The 20497-nt window shown below is 37.4% G+C and overlaps 1 long non-coding RNA gene across 1 annotated transcript in view; it reads right to left on the bottom strand.

The window, feature by feature from the left end:
* Positions 1-11965: 11965 nt before the first annotated feature.
* LOC133241100 (uncharacterized) overlaps positions 11966-20497 on the bottom strand; it is a 68049-nt gene continuing 59517 nt past the window's right edge. Inside the window, exons 2-3 of the long non-coding RNA XR_009734517.1 lie at positions 16228-16356; positions 11966-12172 (exon numbers count right to left, since the gene is read on the bottom strand). This is a non-coding gene — a long non-coding RNA (uncharacterized LOC133241100). The remainder of the gene's footprint in view (positions 12173-16227; positions 16357-20497) is intronic.

Raw genomic sequence — 20497 nt, 5'->3', positions numbered from 1 at the left:
TTCATCTCTTAAGAGACAGATAAAATGTCATCTCTCTGGTAAGTCCTTTACTAATGTCTCTGTTCTGCTCTCGCTATTCCAGTTGATCCTTGAGAAATTCTTTCTCATTGATCCTACTTATATCTTCACCTATAAAGCTCTATTGGAGAAGGCAATGGCACCCCACTCCAGTACTCTTGCCTGGAAAATCCCATGGATGGAGGAGCCTGGTAGGCTGCAGTCCATGGGGTCGCACAGAGTCGGGCACAACTGAGAGACTTCACTTTCAGTTTTCACTTTCATGAATTGGAGAAGGAAATGGCAACCCACTCCAGTGTTCTTGCCTGGAGAATCCCAGAGACAGAGGAGCCTAGTGGGCTGCCATCTATGGGGTCGCACAGAGTCTGACACGACTGAAGCAACTTAGCAGTATAAAGCTCTATGGACTTCCTTGGCTCAGACAGTAAAAGAATTGGCCTGCAATGCAGGAGACCCAGGTTCAATCCCTGGGTTGGAAAGATCCCCTGGTGAAGAAAATGGCTACTCACTCCAGTATTCTTGCCTGAAGAATTCCATGGACAGAGGAGCCGGGCAGGCTACAATCTATTGGGTCACAAAGTGTTGGACATGACTGAATGACTAACACACACACACACACACACACACACACACACACACTCTTAAGGCTCTATTCCTGTTGCTAATTGTTAAAGATACCTATTCCTCTGAGATCTCTTTTAGAACAGCCAAATCTAGCTCTTGTTCTACATTCTCAGCTCTATAAGTATTTCAACTTTATGTACCAAACACAATTCACAGGCATCAGGAATTGTTAGGACACAGAGAATTAAAAACCAGCACCCAGTGCAGAGATAGTGAAGAGTCAAGGGAAGGATTATTATTAACGTCTGTGAATTGAGCCCAATGCCTGATATTCACTTGCTATATATACTTAGTTCATTTATATCTATGCAATTAAAGCACTGTATATTCTTTGTAATCATATACTTCTATAATCTTTATAATAATCCTGGTGATAAATCACAAGGAAAAACCATAAAATGAGGGTTGAGGTGGAAATATATAATACAAATGCAATAGAGTAATATTTATTTCCTGGCTACTAAATAATGTCTTTGGGATTGGAATGAAAACTGACCTTTTCCAGTCCTGTGGCCACTGCTGAGTTTTCCAAATATGCTGACATATTGAGTGCAGCACTTTCACAGCATCATCTTTCAGGATTTGAAATAGCTCAACTGGAATTCCATCACCTCCACTAGCTTTGTTCATAGTGATGCTTCGTAAGTCCAACTTGACATCACACTCCAGGATGTCTGGCTCTAGGTGAGTGATCACACCATCATGATTGTCTGGGTTGTGAAGATTTTTTTGTACAGTTCTTCTGTATATTCTTGCCACCTCTTCTTAATATCTTCTGCTTCTGTTAGATCAATACCATTTCTGCCCTTTATTGAGCCCATCTTTGCATTAAATGTTCCCTTGGTATCTCTAATTTTCTTGAAGAGATCTCTAGTCTTTCCCATTCTGTTGTTTTCCTCTATTTCTTTGAATTGATCACCGAGGAAGGCTTTCTTATCTCTTCTTGTTATTCTTTGGAACTCTGCATTCAAATAAATATGTCTTGTCTTTTCTCCTTTGCTTTTCACTTCTCTTCTTTTCTCAGCTATTTGTAAGGCCTCCTCAGACAGCCATTTTGCTTTTTTGCATTACTATTTCTTGGGGACGGTCTTGATCCTTGTCTCTTGTACAATGTCATGAAACCTCTGTCCACAGTTCATTAGGCACTCTGTCTATCAGATCTAGTCCCTTAAATCTATTTCTCACTTCCACTGTATAATCATAAGGGATTTGATTTAGGTCATATCTGAATGGTCAAGTAGTTTTCCCCCACTTTCTTCAATTTCAGTCTGAATTTGGCAATAAGGAGTTCATTAGCCGAGCCACAGTCAGCTCCCAGTCTTGTTTTTGCTGACTGTATAGAGCTTCTCCATCTTTGGCTGCAAATAATATAATCAATCTGATTTTGGTGTTGACCATCTAGTGATGCCCATGTATAGAGTCTTCTCTTATGTTGTTGGAAGAGGATATTTGCTAGGCAATGCCAAAGAATGCTCAAACTACCACACAATTGCACTCATCTCACACGCTAGTAAAGTAATGCTCAAAATTCTCCAAGCCAGGCTTCAGCAATATGTGAAGCGTGAACTTCCAGATGTTCAAGCTGGTTGTAGAAAAGGCAGAGGAACCACAGATCAAATTGCCAACATCCACCAACATCGAAAAAGCAAGAGAGTCCAAAAAAAAAAACACATCTATTTCTGCTTTATTGACTATGCCAAAGCCTTTGACTATGTGGATCACAGTAAACTGTGGAAAATTATTCAAGAGATGGGAATACAAGACCACCTGACCTGCCTCCTGAGAAACCTGTATGCAGGTCAGGAAGAAACAGTCAGAAATGGACACAGACCAACAGACTGGTTCCAAATAGGAAAAGGAGTACGTCAAGGCTGTATGTTGTCACCCTGCTTATTTAACTTATATGCAGAGTACATCATGAGAAATGCCGGGCTGGAAGAAGCACAAGCTGGAATCAAGACAGCTGGGAGAAATATCAATAACCTCATATATGCAGAGGACACCACCCTTATGGAAGAAAGTAAAGAAGAACTAAAGAGCCTTTTCACTAAAGTGAAAGAGGAGAGTGAAAAAGCTGAATTAAAGCTCAACATTCATAAAACTAAGAAAATGGCATCTGGTCCCATCACTTCATGGGAAATAGATGAGGAAACAGTGGAAACAGTGAGAGACTTTATTTTGGGAGGCTCCAACATCACTGCAGATGGTGATTGCAGCCAAGAAATTAAAAGATGCTTACTCCTTGGAAGGAAAGTTATGACCAACCTAATTCAGTTCAGTTCAGTCTCTCAGTCATGTCCAACTCTTTGCGACCCCATGAACCACAGCACGCCAGGCCTCCCTGTCCATCACCAATGGCCAGAGTCTACCCAAACCCATGTCCATTGAGTTGGTGATGCCATCCAACCATCTCATCCTCTGTCATCCCCTTCTCCTCCTGATGTCAATCTTTTCCAGCATCAGGGTCTTTTCAAATGAGCTTTAAGACTAACCTAGACAGCATATTAAAAAGCAGAGATATCAGCGTCCAGCCCCGGTTGGATCCAGGGATTTCCTCGGGAGGACGGTGTTGGCGATTAAAGGATAGATAAAAGGAAAAAGACGGAGGTGAACTAACTGGCTTATGCGGAAAGCCAATAAAACCTGTGACATCAAGTTTGCTCTGACCACAGAGGCTGCAGGCGCCCTCTCGAATAGCAGAAGGTGCCCCACCTTAGGCACCTTCTTGAGTGGGTCTTAGAAGCCCAGGCAAGTAAGTGGTTTCAGAGAGCCCCCACACTCCAGTCAGTCACCCTGAAGGAAGAACAGAAGAAAAGGAGAGAAAAGGAAGCAAGAAAGAATGACACGGGGAGACTAAGCTTTGAGCAAGGCCTGTAGTTTTATTTTCAAAGGGAGCTTATATACTTTAAGTTGTGCATAAAGGATAATAGGGAGTGTAAATTCATGCAAAGTCAGCAGTCTTTGATCCTTATCAAGACCAGGCTTTCTTTTCTGCAAACTTATCATATACAAATGGTTTAGGTGATTTACACCATCTTCTGACCAGAAGACCTGTTAATATTTTATGACTCTGATAAAGGTTTGTCAACCATAAGACTTATTTTCTCTAAGAGTAATTATTTTAAAGTTTGGCGCCATCCTCCAAAGGTGTTAGATAAAGTTGCATTCCTATAGGGCAGAGGTGCAGTGGGTTTACAACAAGGAAAGAATTTATTACCTTAAGAGTCTAAAGTTGGTAGCACCAAGATCACTACTTATTTTTTTTTTCTATATACCAACTATATTAATACACTTCCAAGGATACAATACAGGGGATGTGGAAACTTGGCAGCAAGCATTGGCTCAACAATGAAATCTTCTACTAGTTCTATTCTAACAATTTCTAACTCTCTGAGAGGCTCCATACTATTTGAATATCTTAAGCTTCCCGTGCCTCTCACGGTTGGGAGACTGTAAACAATCATATGCGTAGCTGTAGGAGTCCGGGTAAACCTGTCAGGCAAGGCAGAGAGCCATCTGAGGGGTTTGGATTGAAACACTCCTATCATGCCCAGGAGGCTATTTAACTAGAGCTCTAAGTTGATTTCCTTCAGAGAAAAGGTTGTCGGGGATAGCCCCCTGTTAATGTCAGAGGAGCTGGTAAAAGTCGTAAAATAGTAAAACAGACAGATTCTGCTTTTGGGGTAGATGCTTAGGCAGATCCAGGGGGTGCCCCTCGAGCCCTGACTCGCCTTGCCCATCAGGGCTCTCCTGCATGACCTTGTCATGGGTGGGAACTCCTGTGCTGGCTCCCGGCACAGAGACATTACTTTGTCAACAAAGGTCAGTCCATTCAAGGCTATGGTTTTTCCAGTAGTCATGTATGGATGTGAGAGTTGGATTATAAAGACAGCTTACTGCTGAAGAACTGATGCTTTTGAACTGTGGTGTTGGAGAAGACTCTTGAGAGTCTCTTGGACTGCAGGAGTTCCAACTAATCCATCCTAAAGGAGATCAGTCCTGGGTGTTCATTGGAAGGACTGATGTTGAAGCTGAAATTCCAATACTTTGGCCATCTGATGTGAAGAGCTGACTCACTTGAAAAGACCCTGATGCTGGGAAAGATTGAGGGCAGGAGAAGAAGGGGATGACAGAGGATGAGATGGTTGAATGGCATCACCAACTCAATGGACATGAGTTTGAGTAATCTGGGAGTTGGTGATGGACAGGGAGGCCTGGCATGCTGTGGTTCATGGGGTCGCAAAGAGTCGGATACGACTGAGTGACTGAACTGAACTGAACTAAAATAATGTCTAAAACTTTATTAATGGAAGAGTGTTGTTTACCTTGCACTGAAAAGTTGTATATTTTCTTTTGAAAACCTTCAAATTTATTACTTCATAGTCATCCATTATATCATAAGCAGGCTTAGATAGATCAAGTAGAAATAAGTTGTTCACTCAATTATATATAGTATTCCTGGAAGAAATAATGTTGCAAATTACAAAAAGTATTTTCCATATAATCTAAGATAACACCTAATACATGAGCTTTTAACTGATTTGACAATGTATGGATTTTTAATCCTCTCTAAATGGTAAATCTACAGTGCACAAATTTCTCAAGTGCACAGAAATAAGACAACACAGTTCCAGTCAAAGAAATACACTTAGTATACTGCATTATTCTTTTATTTTTTTTCCTTTTTCATTTGATCCCAATATAAAAAGTGAATAAATAGACAATGATACTTATATAATTATGTTGTAAAATTAGGGAGAGGTGGCTGACCTGAACAAAAGTAAGGTGGCTACACTTCACTAAAAGTGCTGATATAGTCATATATGTAAGGCTGTAATAATATGAATATCGAGAGCAATCATGAAATCTATGAAAAGCAATATATTCATCAATTACAATAGAATGCTAAAAAAAATTCAAGTAAATCACAAGAAGGAAAGTAAAAGAATCAGTTCAATGAGAAATAGAGGGCAAAGTAAAGTACATAATAAAATGTAACATATTGATAATTATTTGTAAATTATCTAAAAACACCAAGAACAAGTTAGAGATTCATAGAATGGATAAAAAAGATTACCCAGCTCTATGCTGTCTGTAGGAACCTACTTCAGTAAAGACATAAACATTTGAAAGAACACAAATTAAAAAAAAAGATATATAGTTCAAATAATAATTTAGAAGTCTACACTAATATTATGTACATGGATTTCAAACATATAAAATTACTAGGAACAAAAGGGACACTAGATAATGATAGAATAATTAATATATCAAGAAGATACAGCACTCCTATATATGTATACATCAGTTTCAAAATAATAAAACAAAAATGTAAAGATGAGAAAGAGGTACTAGATAAATCCAGATTTATTGGTAGATACTTCAAAACCTGCTTCTAATAATTGGTAGGGCAATTAGAAAATAAGAGTGGTTTATATATATATATAAGTGGTTTATATACATATAAACGGTTTATATATATATATAAGTGGTTTATATATATAAGTATATATATAAACATATATATAAGTGGTTTATATATATATAAGTGGTTGATATATATATACATATGTATATATATGAGTGGTTTATATATTTATACATATATATATATATATATATATATATATATAAATAACACACCATCAGACAGGATGGCATTTATTGAATAGTCCAACAAACATCAATGTTCTCTCATTCTTCTTTGCTATGCACCCTCCATGAAATTAGATAATCACCAACTGTTTTATGTCACTACTGTCTTCTGTTCTAGAAATTCATATAAAAATTTCACACAATATGCTATCTTTTGATCCAGTCTTTCCCTCAGCACACTATTTTCATTCAATAAAATGTTTTAGAGATGCAATTATGTCATTGCAAATTGTGATATCTTATTTTTATTAAGGCATGATATTCCACTGTGTAAACATGCCTCAATTTGTGTATACACTCATCTAATGATGGAAATGCAGTTTGTTTCCAATGTTAGGTTGTTACAAATAAAGTGGTTGTATGTATTTTATAAAAAATATTTTTGTGAATATATGTCTTTGTTTCTTCTAGGTAAGAATTGCTGGGTATTATGATCAATGTATATTTAATTCTCAAAGAAATTAACTTTTTCCCCAAGGGCAGCATGATTTTGCACTCTTATGAATTGATGCTTTTTGAATTGTGGTGCTAGAGAAGATTCTTTGAGAGTCCCTTGGACAGCAAGCAGATCAAATCAATCCTAAAGGAAATCAACCCTGAAAATTAATGAGAAGGCCTGATACTGAAGCTGAAGCGCCAATACTTTGGCCACCTGAGGCGAAGAACTGACTCACTGGAAAGACCCTGACGCTGGGAAAGATTGAGGGCAGGAAGGGAAGGGGGCAACACAGGATGAGATGAATGATAATATCACCGACTTAATGGATACAAGTTTGAGCAAACTCTGAGAGATAGTGAAGGACAGGGAAGATTTGCATGCTGCAGTTCATGGGATCACAAACACTTAGACATGACTTAGTGAATAAACAACAAAAATAGCATATTAGAAAATTCAGCCCCTCTATATTCTTGCTAATATTTGATATTGTTGATCTTTTCAATGTGGTTTGAATTTGCATTTTCCCAATGACTAATTGTTTTATTATTCATTTATGCAATAATCTTTTTTGGTTTTGATTGGTGTATTTATCTTTTCAGGATCACTGAGCTGTAAATTTTCTGTATTCTGGATACAAGGAATTTGTAAGTTACACATAATGCAAGTATTTTCTATCAGTGATTTTCTTTTTATTTTTTTACAATTGCATTTGAAGATATTTTTTAATGAAATAAGTTCTCAATTATGTTTCTTATATAATTATTATTTTTGTTTGCTAAAAAACATTTGCCTAACTCAAAGTCATAAATTTTTGCCATATATACTCTTAGGAATTTTATAATTTTAATTTTATATTATGCTTCTGATAGATTTGGGATTATATTCTGTGTACAGTATGAGATAGAGCTCAAGCTTCATTTCTTCCACATGGACATATATCCAAGATCTATTATTATAAAGGACTTTATTTTCTCAATTTAATTACCATGGAATTGTGCAGTAAAAAATTAGTCATGTTCAAAAAACAAAACAAAGTTTGGCCTTATCCAACTCCTCGAAGGTGATCTCTAAACTCATGGAATGTCCTACCTGATAACAGCAGCTTTGTTTACCTGGGATCCTTGGGTTATGCCTGACAGTCTACACTAAAAACGCATTTTATAATGATAACTTTGGACCATGTGGCATCATCTGGACCTCTGGGGGTACTGAAGACTAAGGGCAGTCACAGAGGTAGTCTGTCATGCATATTTCTCTGGTGCCCAATACAATTCTAGGACATCATGGATTAAGTAAACTTCTGTATTTGACAGTACTCCATTCTGGGAGAAACAAACACTGTGTAAATGACTCCATTGAAAGAAAACAATGGGAAGCTTGCACCTAGAACTCTTCTGGAACCTGCAATATGTATCTTTACCCACTGAGATTTTAATGTGTATATTTCCATTGTAATAAAGTATAACTGTGAGTTTAACAACTTCACTGAGCTCTATGAGTTCTTCTAACAAATTATTAATTCTGAATATAATCTTGGGGACCTGTCAGACTGCAGGTACTTTGCTGAAAATTAATTGACTATGTATGTGATCAATTGAACTCAATTTTTTCATTCTGTATTTGTCTACTTTTAGTTCACAATCTTCATCACTATTGGTTTATGTTGGATTTCAATATCATTAACTATAAATCTTAAATTTTTGCCTTTAGATTTTTTGTTTTGCCTATTTGAATTATTTTTTTAATTTCTGTATACATTATAGAATCAATCTTTCATTTTCTATTAAAAATCCTGCTGATAATTTGAATAAGATGGTGTAAAATCTAAGACTAACTTGGAGACAACTGACACCTTAAAAATGATGAACTTTCTAATTCATGAACATGGGTATCTGTCATTTACTTAGTCTTCTTTATGTTTTTTTTATCACTATATTTTCACCTCTTGACATTTTCTAAATATCTATCTTTCCATAGCATCTGTTCCCCAGCACAAAAGCTGCCACACCTGCTTTAGAAGTATAGGGATATCATGCCTCTCTTCTGGGGATGAAAGGGGGGCTCAGTCCTCAGGCTAAGGAAGGATCAGAACCACTGACCAGACAAGCTAGACCTCTGTCCAAACCTGAAATAATTTCTCAGTATCACAGCTATGCAAACTCTCTGGGAATCATTAAATATTAAATTTTAGTAAGGGGAAAAATAAATGAAGGGAGACAGGGAAAAGAAAAAAGAAAGAAGTTCAATAATAAAATGTTTTCTATGTTGAAAAGTGAAAGTGTTAGATGCTCAGTCATGTCAGACTCTTTGCAACATCACAGATTGCAGCCCACCAAGCTCCTCTGTCCATGGAATTCCCCAGGCGGGAATACTGGAGTAGGTAGCCATTCCTTTCCCCAGGGGATCTTCCCGATTTAGGGATCAACCCCAGTTCTCCTGCATTGCAGGCAGATTCTTTACCGCCTGACTAACCAGGAAAACCCTTTCTATGTTAGATTACTATAATCTTTTGGAGAACAAAGACTGTGTATTTTATTAGTCTGTGCTCCATACAGTCCCTCTCCCCTCCCCAACACACATTATAAACACTTCATGGTTATTAAATAAAATCTGAAGTAAAATCCCTATTTTAGTTGTGACTTTTGTTTGTGTCCTCTATTTGTCATATACCAGGTTATTTTTTTAATATTCAATATTTAAAAGATAAAATGCTATATTCATAACTTTGATTCATGTAACATTTTAATATGAGTTGGAGCAACTCATAATTTCAAAGCCATATAGATTAAAAATAGAGGAAGCAGCTTTAATTTTATACTTTTTTAAACAGTATATGGCTTTCCAGATTTTACTTAAATGCTAAAAAGAGCAAGAATTAACTGTTAAAAACACATCTACTTGAAAAAAAACAGTTTATATTGATAGCACTTACAAAAAAATTTAAGGGTTCATCACATATTTTCAACTGATTTTTAAATCAAAACTGAGGTATATTTCAAAAATGTTTTATATTGTCAACTTTTTAAATCTTCATAACACATTTTTTCCCTTTACTCTGCTGCAGCAAAAGTTATTTTTTCATCTTTATAATGTCAGGTTATTTTTAACAGATACAGGCAATTCTGCTAACTATAAGGAGAAGGCAATGGCAACCCACTCCAGTACTCTTGCCTGGAAAATCCCATGGGCGGAGGAGCCTAGTAGGCTGCAGTCCACGGGGTCGCTAAGAGTTGGACACGACTGAATGACTTCACTTTCACTTTTCACTTTCATGCACTGGAGAAGGAAATGACAACCCATTCCAGTGTCCTTGCCTGGAGAATCCCAGGGATGGGGGAGCCTGGTGGGCTGCCGTCTATGGGGTTGCACAGAGTCGGACACAACCGAAGCAACTTAGCAGCAGCAGCAGCTAACTATAAAATTATAGCAGCTAACTATAAAATTAGTCTCCTGACATCTTCAGATTCTGTTCATAATGTATGACATCTCATTAAGGCTGGTTAAAAAACAAAAAAACACCTTCAAAGTCTACATAGTAAATGTCAAATAAATATCAAATTTATGGCCTTTGTGTGCTCTTAGCTTGAACATTTGAATGTATAAAAAATTATCAAATACACTGTGAAGAAAATAATCTAGTAGAAATTATTCTCATTACTCGTTTAACTGCCTATTCTTTTGAATAACAGAATATGGAGGGAAAGATCATAGGATATGGCTTTATGTGTTTGTTGTCTTTATACACTTCTGGTAACATAAGTAAAATATTCAATAAGAGGATCTTTGTGTTACAAGGTGATGTTAAGTGGGAAGCATCTTCACAGAAGGGACACTAAAAACAGGTAGACACTATTATTTGGCCTGTTGAAATCCACCACCCAAAACTGATATAATTGGCACATTTATGTGCATATATTGGCACATTTATGCAGCTATGGAGGTTATGCGTAGGTCCAATGGCATGGGTTTCTACTTACGAAGGTAGTTTTAGCTCTTGTTACTAGTGCCAGCAACAGAACTTAACCTAAGTTCTTAATACAGTGTGATCCTTTGAAAAAATCAACTGCACACTTGATGCTAAATTCACTTCATCTGACCCCTTCTACCCTTAAAGAGGCTAACATTCATTCTGACAGAGATAGGCACACGATCTAAATATATGTTTGAGTTTGATATCAACCAGAACGATCACCTAAGGGCTTAGGGGATGTCTGATCCATCGATATGAGATCACGTATCACATTATATGAAACCACAGGAACCACAAAAAATAGCAAAGAATACACAAAAATAGGTAGATGATCATGGTATTTACTGCTTATATCATATATTCCAGAACCTAGAGTATGCCAATGTTAAAAACTTCTCTGAATGCCTTTTGGAGGCAAAGCTAAAGAATTAGGTTAGCGTCAATACTTGGCTAGGGTGCTTCGCTATCCTTAAGGATTCAGTGAACAACTTAAATCAACTTGAATTTTATGCAGTGCTGTATTGCCAATAAATAGAATATGCAGTATAGGAACCCAGGGTGGACAGGAGTGGCCCCACATACCCTTAACCTCACTGACTTATTTGGGGATTTTTGTTCTTTCTGTTTCTGCAACTCTGGGTTCTATAGATTTCAAGGTCCTATTTCCCAAAAAGGAAATATATTATTTCCAGGAGAAAAACAAAAGAGACCCACTGAGTCAAAAGCTATGGCTGTGGCTTCAACACTCTAGGGTTCCTAAGTCAGTGATCCATCAGGTAAGAAGAGGAATTGTTCTCTTGGCAAGGAGGTAGGGACACCGTTACGCACTGTAGGCTGGGAAGAATATGTATTGGCACCCAGTTGATTCATTTGGATGCATTTTGGTATGCCCTAGCTCACTTTTTTGGAGAAGGCAATGGCAGCCCACTCCAGCACTCTTGCCTGGAAAATCCCATGGACGGAGGAGCCTGGTGGGCCGCAGTCCATGGGGTCGCTAAGAGTCGGACAAGGCTCAGCAACTTCACTTTCACTTTTCCCTTTCATGCCTTGGAGAAGGAAATGGCAACCCACTCCAGTGTTCTTGCCTGGAGAATCCCAGGGACAGTGGAGCCTGGTGGGCTGCCGTCTATGGGGTCGAACAGAGTCGGACACGACTGAAGCGACTTAGTAGTAGTAGTAGTAGCTCACTTTTTATGGTAAATGACAAGAGAAGCAAGTATGGCTTAACAAAAAAGAGTCATGGTGATAAGGAGTTGGGTCTCTAATACATGACTCTGTGACACCTAAGCCACAAAACCACCAGAGGTGATAGACTAGCTGAGTATACAGTAGAGGGACATGACTTCACTGTCCTTTGTATGTCCAGTCCAGCTGCAGTGAAAGGGCCGGCAGTCTCTCTAACCTTGTATCTTCTAAGTTTCTCCCAGGAAAGCAGGCTCACTGGATTCTTGGAGGAGTTGTTTTCACTGTGTAAAAAAGTAGATTTTAACGACTCAAAAGTTTACAGGGTTAGATGCTAATATCTCCTTCTCATATTTCTTTTCAGAAATGCACAGCTCTAAGCTTGGCTGCTGGAAATGCAGCTGAACAAGCTTCAGTTCTGACTTCACTTGAAGAATCACCTCAAAGGGAGAGAGCTGTTCTGTTCAAGAACATATCCCTTGCTGGGAAGAATGCATTCAGCGGCTACTGGATGTGGGAATATCAAGTTCTGGGCCCTTTGCCTCAACTCAGGATATCTCTAAAGGCTTGTCTCAGCTTTAGACTTCTTTATAAAATAAATTGAGTTCTCCAAAGAAAGGGCATTGTGGCCCAACTTCTCTGTCCAATTCTGTCCCCACTTTCCTTCTACCAGCAATGATCCCAAGGGTGTTCCCTAATAAACTTACTGTTTGCTAATCTGCATATCAAAATCTACTTCTGAAGAAGCCCAAAATAAAACATGACTCATAGATGCAAAGATGCTAGTTTAAGCTAAACTAATCAAACTGATAAAATGTTGTTCATTTGATTTGTTTATGTGAGTATATAACAAAATATATCATAAATAAAACTTTTAAAATATGCTTTCTGATTCATATGTGTGCTATTTGAATTATAATCTAAAGGCTTGATTAAACCAAGATTCTAAATCAAATAGACTCTGAAAGACACTCTGTTGTAACTCTATAGGCTATACATAGGCTCAAACAAAGTATATTTTAAGACTACCTGATTTCTTCACTCATTTAATGATATAAGCATTTAAATGAAAATCTATTTTTAATAATAAAATGTATCAACTAGTTTATAACACTGAGGTTTATGATAATCTTTTTTATTGAAAACCTGATGGATTTTAATAATAAAAGATAAATAATGAAGACATAACTTCAGAAAATGTGATACTATAAATTAACAGCATTGGAAAAACCCTATTGACCTAGCTTTGCTACAACCACCCCATTTTACACTAAGACTAATTAAAATAAAACTTAAATTGCTTTATTCTAGTTACAGCAAGATCCCTGTAAACATTTACAAAGTAGCAGTCTTTCAAGAGTTTATAAAAGCTGCATAATATATTCTATTGGTAAAAATAGACATAAACATCTGCAGTCAAATAAGTTTTGAAATAAGGAAATACTAAACCACATCTTGAAAATCAAATTAATATATTAGGCCATTTAAAGAAGAAACCAAGAAAATATTCTTAACTGTTACCAGAGATTTGGCCAATTTAATTGGCATTAATTCAGTCATTTGGCTCATCCATTTATACTTCTATAAACCATAAGTATGTATTGTGAAATACTGGTTCAAAGATACACTCCTTTTATTCCTGTTAAATTACCATTCATGAGCTTCTGCTATGTATAAGGAAGACTGGCTACAAAAGGAAAGAGAGACGTAAGTTTTCACCCATCTAGAACTTGATTCAAGGGGAGAAATCAAAAGATAAACAATCAAGTAAAATACATGCAATAGATGTTCAGTTCAGTTGTTCAGTTGCATTCGACTCTTTAGCCGTGTCTGACTCTTTGCAATAGATATTAAATAGTTTTTTAAAAAGTAACAACAAATGTATTAACATATAAGCAATAATATAGGGTAAACTAATAGATATTTATTAAATCATGATTCCAACCTTCATATATTTACTTAGTGTAATTGCATTTCTTTTTTTTTCCTAGTGCAATGGGTTGGGGACCTGCAGCCTCTATTGGACTGAGGTGCAGAGTCCACTCTGAGTCCAGCTTTTATTCCTTTTTTTTTCCATTTATCTTTTATTTTATTTTTTATTTTTTTATCTTAGTTTTATTTATTTATTTACTTTACAATATTGTATTGATTTTGCCATACATTGACATGAATCCGCCATGGGTGTACCTGTGTTCCCCATCCTGAACCCTCCTCCCACCTCCCACTGCATCCCAACCTTCTGGGTCATCCCAGTGCACCACCTCTGAGCACCCTGTAGCATGCATCAAACTTAGACTAGTGATTCGTTTCACATGTGATAATTACATGCTTCAATGCCATTCTCCTATATCATCCGGTCCTCGCTCTCTCCAACCTTTCAGAATTTTTAGTCATTTAATTTTATTTAGACTGACAGTAGCTTAGAGATTTTTGAGGTGTTTTACTTCTTGTGAGCATGAAATAATAGTAGAATATCAGTTTAGCTACATGAAAAGATGACAGGAAAAAATCTCAGAAGGATGTACAACATCCATGATCAGTTTCATGAGTACAGAAAAGTTTTTTTTTTTTTTTTTTTTGCTCTCAGAAGTTCAATCTATGGTGATGCTCTTTGGCTTTGGTTTTGGCCTGGGTAAAATATGAATTTTAATTCTCAGTCATTTGTCCTCCTGTTGCAACATATATTTGGCATACCTTCAGAATTGAGTGTTGGCTAAATTCCATCTTTTAGAAGCTGCTATGCTTCTGCCTTCTCAATAATGAGAACACTGTAATTCATGCATTCCTTTATACAGGTTATAAAAAGCTCAATCAGATTAAAAGCCTGATTCCAAAAATAACATTAACTCCTCTGAATAAAAATTTATATTATCAATTTTTCACTGATATTATTGCCTAATTTCTTTTATTTTTTTTAAATTATGAGGTATTTCAATTATCACTAAGCACATGGGTATAATATTATTTTCATTATGCTTTCTGTCAGCCAAATGTAAATGTTTTTATCTTAGAAAGTAGGAAGCAGACTTTTGTAGATCAGTGATTACCAACAGTAATCTCCACAATATGTAAGACTTTCCACAAGCATATCTGCAAGCAGCTTTTGGCAGGAAAGAGCTCTCTGCACAAGCCCTCCCTTCGTCTTGTCATAAACTTAAGGCAACACTGTGCCCTACGCATCTCTAGCCCTAGCTCATATTTCAAATCTTTCAATCACACAATACCTTGCCTGAGATGTTGGTCTTTTCCATAGATCAAAAAAGTAGAAATGAAGACTAAGTAATTAACAGATGACCAGATCTCTTCTCTAGACTCCCCTTCAGTAATCTCACAAACTGAGTGAACAAGGTACATTTAAAGAGAAATCTAATGAAGTTGACAAGCCTGGATGTAGTAGGGGATGGCAACAACCAAATTTTTCCTAAAGGAGATTTTAGACTAAGCAAAATTAAAGACAGTGTTTTGGCCAAGGCAACTTTAATGATTCAACTATTAATTTTTTTGTTCACTGGATTTTAATTATTCCTTTAGTAGGCTTTATCAACCAAGGGGACTGGACAGTTGTTTCATTTGAAGATTCCTAAGTTTAGCCATTGGGATCTGAGAATCCATGGTTCTGATAGTTTACTGCTTAGATTTATGGGCAAGAGCACAAAAAATCTGTTCAGCTAGAGCAGTCAATTCATTGGATCTCAGAGTAATCCATGTTAAAGAATATTGTACTTAAGTCATCCTTTAATCCTGCCATAGAGATAGAATTAAATACACTAGCAGTTTTATTTTTCAGGTCCTTAATTTTTTTTTTTTCAAAATGGCCTTAATAGTTATGTATATGTTCATCAGGCCATCATCCAGATGCATTGTTGAATATCGTATCAGTCAATACATTTAGGAAGAGAATGGGAATTTGTGGAGATCTTTAGACAACTTTTGTGCATCTGCTTGCCCGCTTATGCCTACTCTAAAAAATCATCAGGAGGACCTTTTCAATCAACAGCTTCCATTCATTCACTAGACATAACCCTCCTATAAGCAGATGTATTAATTGACATAGGAATGTCAAATGTGCCCTGAGTGGGTCAGCAATTTTGGATAATTGTGGGTGACTTCAGTCCAATGCAATAGACATTTAAAAGGAAAGATGTATGTTTGAAACAAAATGAGCTGGAGAACTCGACAGCATCTGCCCAGTGGCAGAGCCTTGAAAAACAGACATGACATAACCGAGTCTTCACCAAGGTGAAGGAATCTCTTCCCAGAAAAAGCTGGCAACAGAGGATATCAAATGAAGGCTTGGAACCTCAACCGACATAGGAGGTTCTGAACTGAGAGCACTTACCTCGTAATCCAAGACTGATGAGGAGGCAACAGAGTACAAAGGACTCCTGTAGGTGCTTTGCTTGCATTAGAGACAGAGATGAGTCCCACTTCTGATGTCACATAATGTTGAACAAAAATCAACAGGAGGCTGGAGAGGACAAAGAAACTTATTTGAGGTCTTAGGAATTGCAATCCAGGGAACATAGATCTAGGTAAAACTGAAAGAGTGTTTCAGGAAAAAGAGTCAGGGGCTTATAAAGGCCAAAGCTTCGAGGTTGTTAAATCTGTCTTGCAAGAATTATGACTGGCTCTGAAACAGAAAAGAAACATTTATTCTTAAGAGATAGCCTGCTGGAGTTATGTAGAATAAGAGCCCAACAACAGAAGCAGAAGATATTAAGAAGAGCTGACAAGAATACACAGAAGAACGGTACAAAAAAGATCTTCACGACCCAGATAAGCATGATGGCATGATCACTCACCTAGAGACAGACACCTTGGAATGTGAAGTCAAGTGGGCCTTAGGAAGCATCACTATGAACAAAGCTAGTGGAGGTGACGGAATTCCAATCAAGCTATTTCAAATCCTGAAAGATGATGCTGTGAATATGCCAGCAAATTTGGAAAACTCAGCCGTGGCCACAGGACTGGAAAAGGTCAGTTTTCTTTTTTTTTTTTTTAATTTTATTTTATTTTTAAACTTTACATAATTGTATTAGTTTTGCCAAATATCAAAATGAATCCGCCACAGGTATACATGTGTTCCCCATCCTGAACCCTCCTCCCTCCTCCCTCCCCATACCATCCCTCTGGGTCATCCCAGTGCACTAGCCCCAAGCATCCAGTATCGTGCATCGAACCTGGACTGGCAACTCGTTTCTTACATGATATTTTACATGTTTCAATGTCATTCTCCCAAATCTTCCCACCCTCTCCCTCTCCCTCTCCCACAGAGTCCATAAGACTGTTTTATACATCAGGGTCTCTTTTGCTGTCTCGTACACCAGGTTATTGTTGCCATCTTTCTAAATTCCATATATATGCGTTAGTATACTGTATTTATGTTTTTCCTTCTGGCTTACTTCACTCTGTATAATAGGCTCCAGTTTCATCCACCTCATTAGAACTGATTCAAATGTATTCTTTTTAATGGCTGAGTAATACTCCATTGTGTATATGTACCATAGCTTTCTTATCCATTCATCTGCTGATGGACATCTAGGTTGCTTCCATGTCCTGGCTATTATAAACAGTGCTGCAATGAACATTGGGGTACACGTGTCTCTTTCCCTTCTGGTTTCCTCAGTGTGTATGCCCAGCAGTGGGGTTGCTGGATCATAAGGCAGTTCTATTTCCAGTTTTTTAAGGAATCTCCACACTGTTCTCCATAGTGGCTGTACTAGTTTGCATTCCCACCAACAGTGTAAGAGGGTTCCCTTTTCTCCACACCCTCTCCAGCATTTATTATTTGTAGACTTTTGGATCACAGCCATTCTGACTGGTGTGAAATGATACCTCATAGTGGTTTTGATTTGCATTTCTCTGATAATGAGTGATGTTGAGCATCTTTTCATGTGTTTGTTAGCCATCTTTGACAAAGGAGGCAAGAATATACAATGGATTAAAGACAATCTCTTTAACAAGTGGTGCTGGGAAATCTGGTCAACCACTTGTAAAAGAATGAAACTGGACCACTTTCTAACACCATTCACCAAAATAAACTCAAAATGGATTAAAGATCTAAACGTAAGACCATAAACTATAAAATTCCTAGAGGAGAACATAGGCAAAACGCTCTCTGACATACATCACAGCAGGATCCTCTGTGACCCACCTCCCAGAATATTGGAAATAAAATCAAAAATAAACAAATGGGACCTAATTAACCTTAAAAGCTTCTGCACATCAAAGGAAACTATTAGCAAGGTGAAAAGACAGCCTTCAGAATGGGAGAAAATAATAGCAAATGAAGCAACTGACAAACAACTAATCTCAAAAATATACAAGCAACTCCTACAGCTCAACTCCAGAAAAATAAACGACCCAATCAAAAAATGGGCCAAGGTCAGTTTTCATTCCAATCCCAAAGAAAAGCATTTAATTAGAATGCCAAAGAATGCTCAAACTACTGCACAATTGCACTCATCTCACACGCTAGTAAAGTAATGCTCAAAATTCTCCAAGACAGGCTTCAGCAATATGTGAACCATGAACTTCCAGATGTTCAAGCTGGTGCTAGAAAAGGCAGAGGAACCACAGATCAAATTGCCAACATCCACTGGATCATTGAAGAAGCAAGTGAGTTCCAGAAAAAACATCTGTTTCTGCTTTATTGACTATGCCAAAGCTTTTGACTGTGTGGATCACAATAAACTGCAGAAAATTCTGAAAGAGATGGGAATACCAGACCACCTGACCTGCCTCCTGAGAAACCTGTATGCAGGTCAGGAAGCAACAGTCAGAACTGGACATGGAACAACAGATTGGTTCCAAAGGAAAAGAAGTACGTCAAGGATGTATGTTGTCACCCTGCTAATTTAACTTATATGCAGAGTACATCATGAGAAACGCCGGGCTGGAGGAAGCACAAGCTGGGATCAAGACAGCCAGGAGAAACATCAATAACCTCAGATATGCAGATAACACCACCCTTATGGCAGAAAGTGAAGAAGAACTAAAGAGACTCTTGATGAAAGTGAAAGAAGAGAATGAAAAATTTGGCTTAAAGCTCAACATTCATAAAACTAAGATCATGGCATCCGGTCCCATCGCTTCATGGCAAATGAGATGGGGAAACAGTGGAAACAGTGGCTGACTTTATTTTTCTGGGCTCCAAAATCACTGCAGATGGTGATTGCAGCCATGAAATTAAAAGTCGCTTACTCCTTGGGAGGAAAGTTATGGCCAACCTAGACAGCATATTAAAAAGCAGAGACATTACTTTCCACAAAGTTCCATCCAGTTAAGGCTATGGTTTCTCCAGTGGTCATGTATGGATGTGAGAGTTGGACTATAAAGAAAGCTGAGCGCCAAAGAATTGATGCTTTTGAACTGTGGCATTGGAGAAGACTCTTGAGAGTCCCTTGGGCTGCAAGGAGATCCAACCAGTTCATCCTAAAGGAGATCAGTCCTGGGTGTTCATTGGTAGGACTGATGCTGAAGCTGAAAGTCCAGTACTTTGGCCACCTGATGCGAAGAGCTGACTCATTGGAAAAGACCCTGATGCTTGGAAGGATTGAAGGCAGTAGGAGAAGGGGATGACAGAGGATGAGATGGCTAGATGGCATCACCAACTCAATGGACATGAGTTTGGGTGGACTCTGGGAGTTGGTGATGGACAGGGTGGCCTGGCGTGCTGTGGTTCATGGGGTTGCAAAGAGTCAGACACGACTGAGCTACTGAAATGAACTGAACTGAAGGATTTTAAGTTTCTTGGACACTGTGCTGGTGTTCTGGATGCCTGTACTAACACAGTAAGTGGTCAAAGTTTAGATTCCATCGGGGCTGAAATGAGTACAAGTCATGCTCCTTCAATGGCTTCCCTGCTCCATTTCTGAGAGTTCTCTTAGCAGTTCCAAATCCATGTTGATTTCCCTTTCATGTAACTTGTACTGGGTTTTTAAAAATGTTTCCTATCTTTGCCATTTCTTAAAAGTAATCAGCCTGAAATAATCTATTTGCTAAAGAGACATATTTTAGGGTAACAGATTCTGTTTCTTTTCAAGATTAAATATGGAAATCATTTCAAAAATATTTTATGTTTATCTTAATTTTATGTATATAAATATATGTATATACACAAACACATATACATTTAGATTTCAACTAAAGACATAGCTATAAAAAAGAAACAGACACTTTATATTTTTGATCTGGTTGACCTTCTTTATCCGTATTTCCTGTAGAATGTATTTTTCTCTTAAAAAGCAATAATAGTACAATGATCATTCATCAATTTATATGTCCCCAGTGTTGGAGGAAACTAAAAAATAAAAATATTTCTCTGTCATAGATTGAAAGTCTCATAGATCGAACACCCTTAGAGGCAATAGTTCCATGGACAGTGCCAATTTATAGTTGAGAGGTTCTATGCACTTACAACTTTAGATTTTGACTATCCTCTGGCAGACAACTGCTTATAATGACCAATTTTGAAGAAATAAACTTTTATGTAAAATATTTTATAGGCTTGCTAATTAAAAGTTGGACTTATGGGTATTTTCTAAAGCTGAAAGTCTTACACTTTCAGGTGGACAAAATTTGCCATCCCAAAATGTGTCTCTTTGGCT

The sequence above is a fragment of the Bos javanicus genome, chromosome 29 (genome assembly GCF_032452875.1).
Source record: "Bos javanicus breed banteng chromosome 29, ARS-OSU_banteng_1.0, whole genome shotgun sequence".
Lineage (NCBI taxonomy): Eukaryota > Metazoa > Chordata > Mammalia > Artiodactyla > Bovidae > Bos > Bos javanicus.
This window is presented reverse-complemented; position numbering and strand designations above follow the sequence as displayed.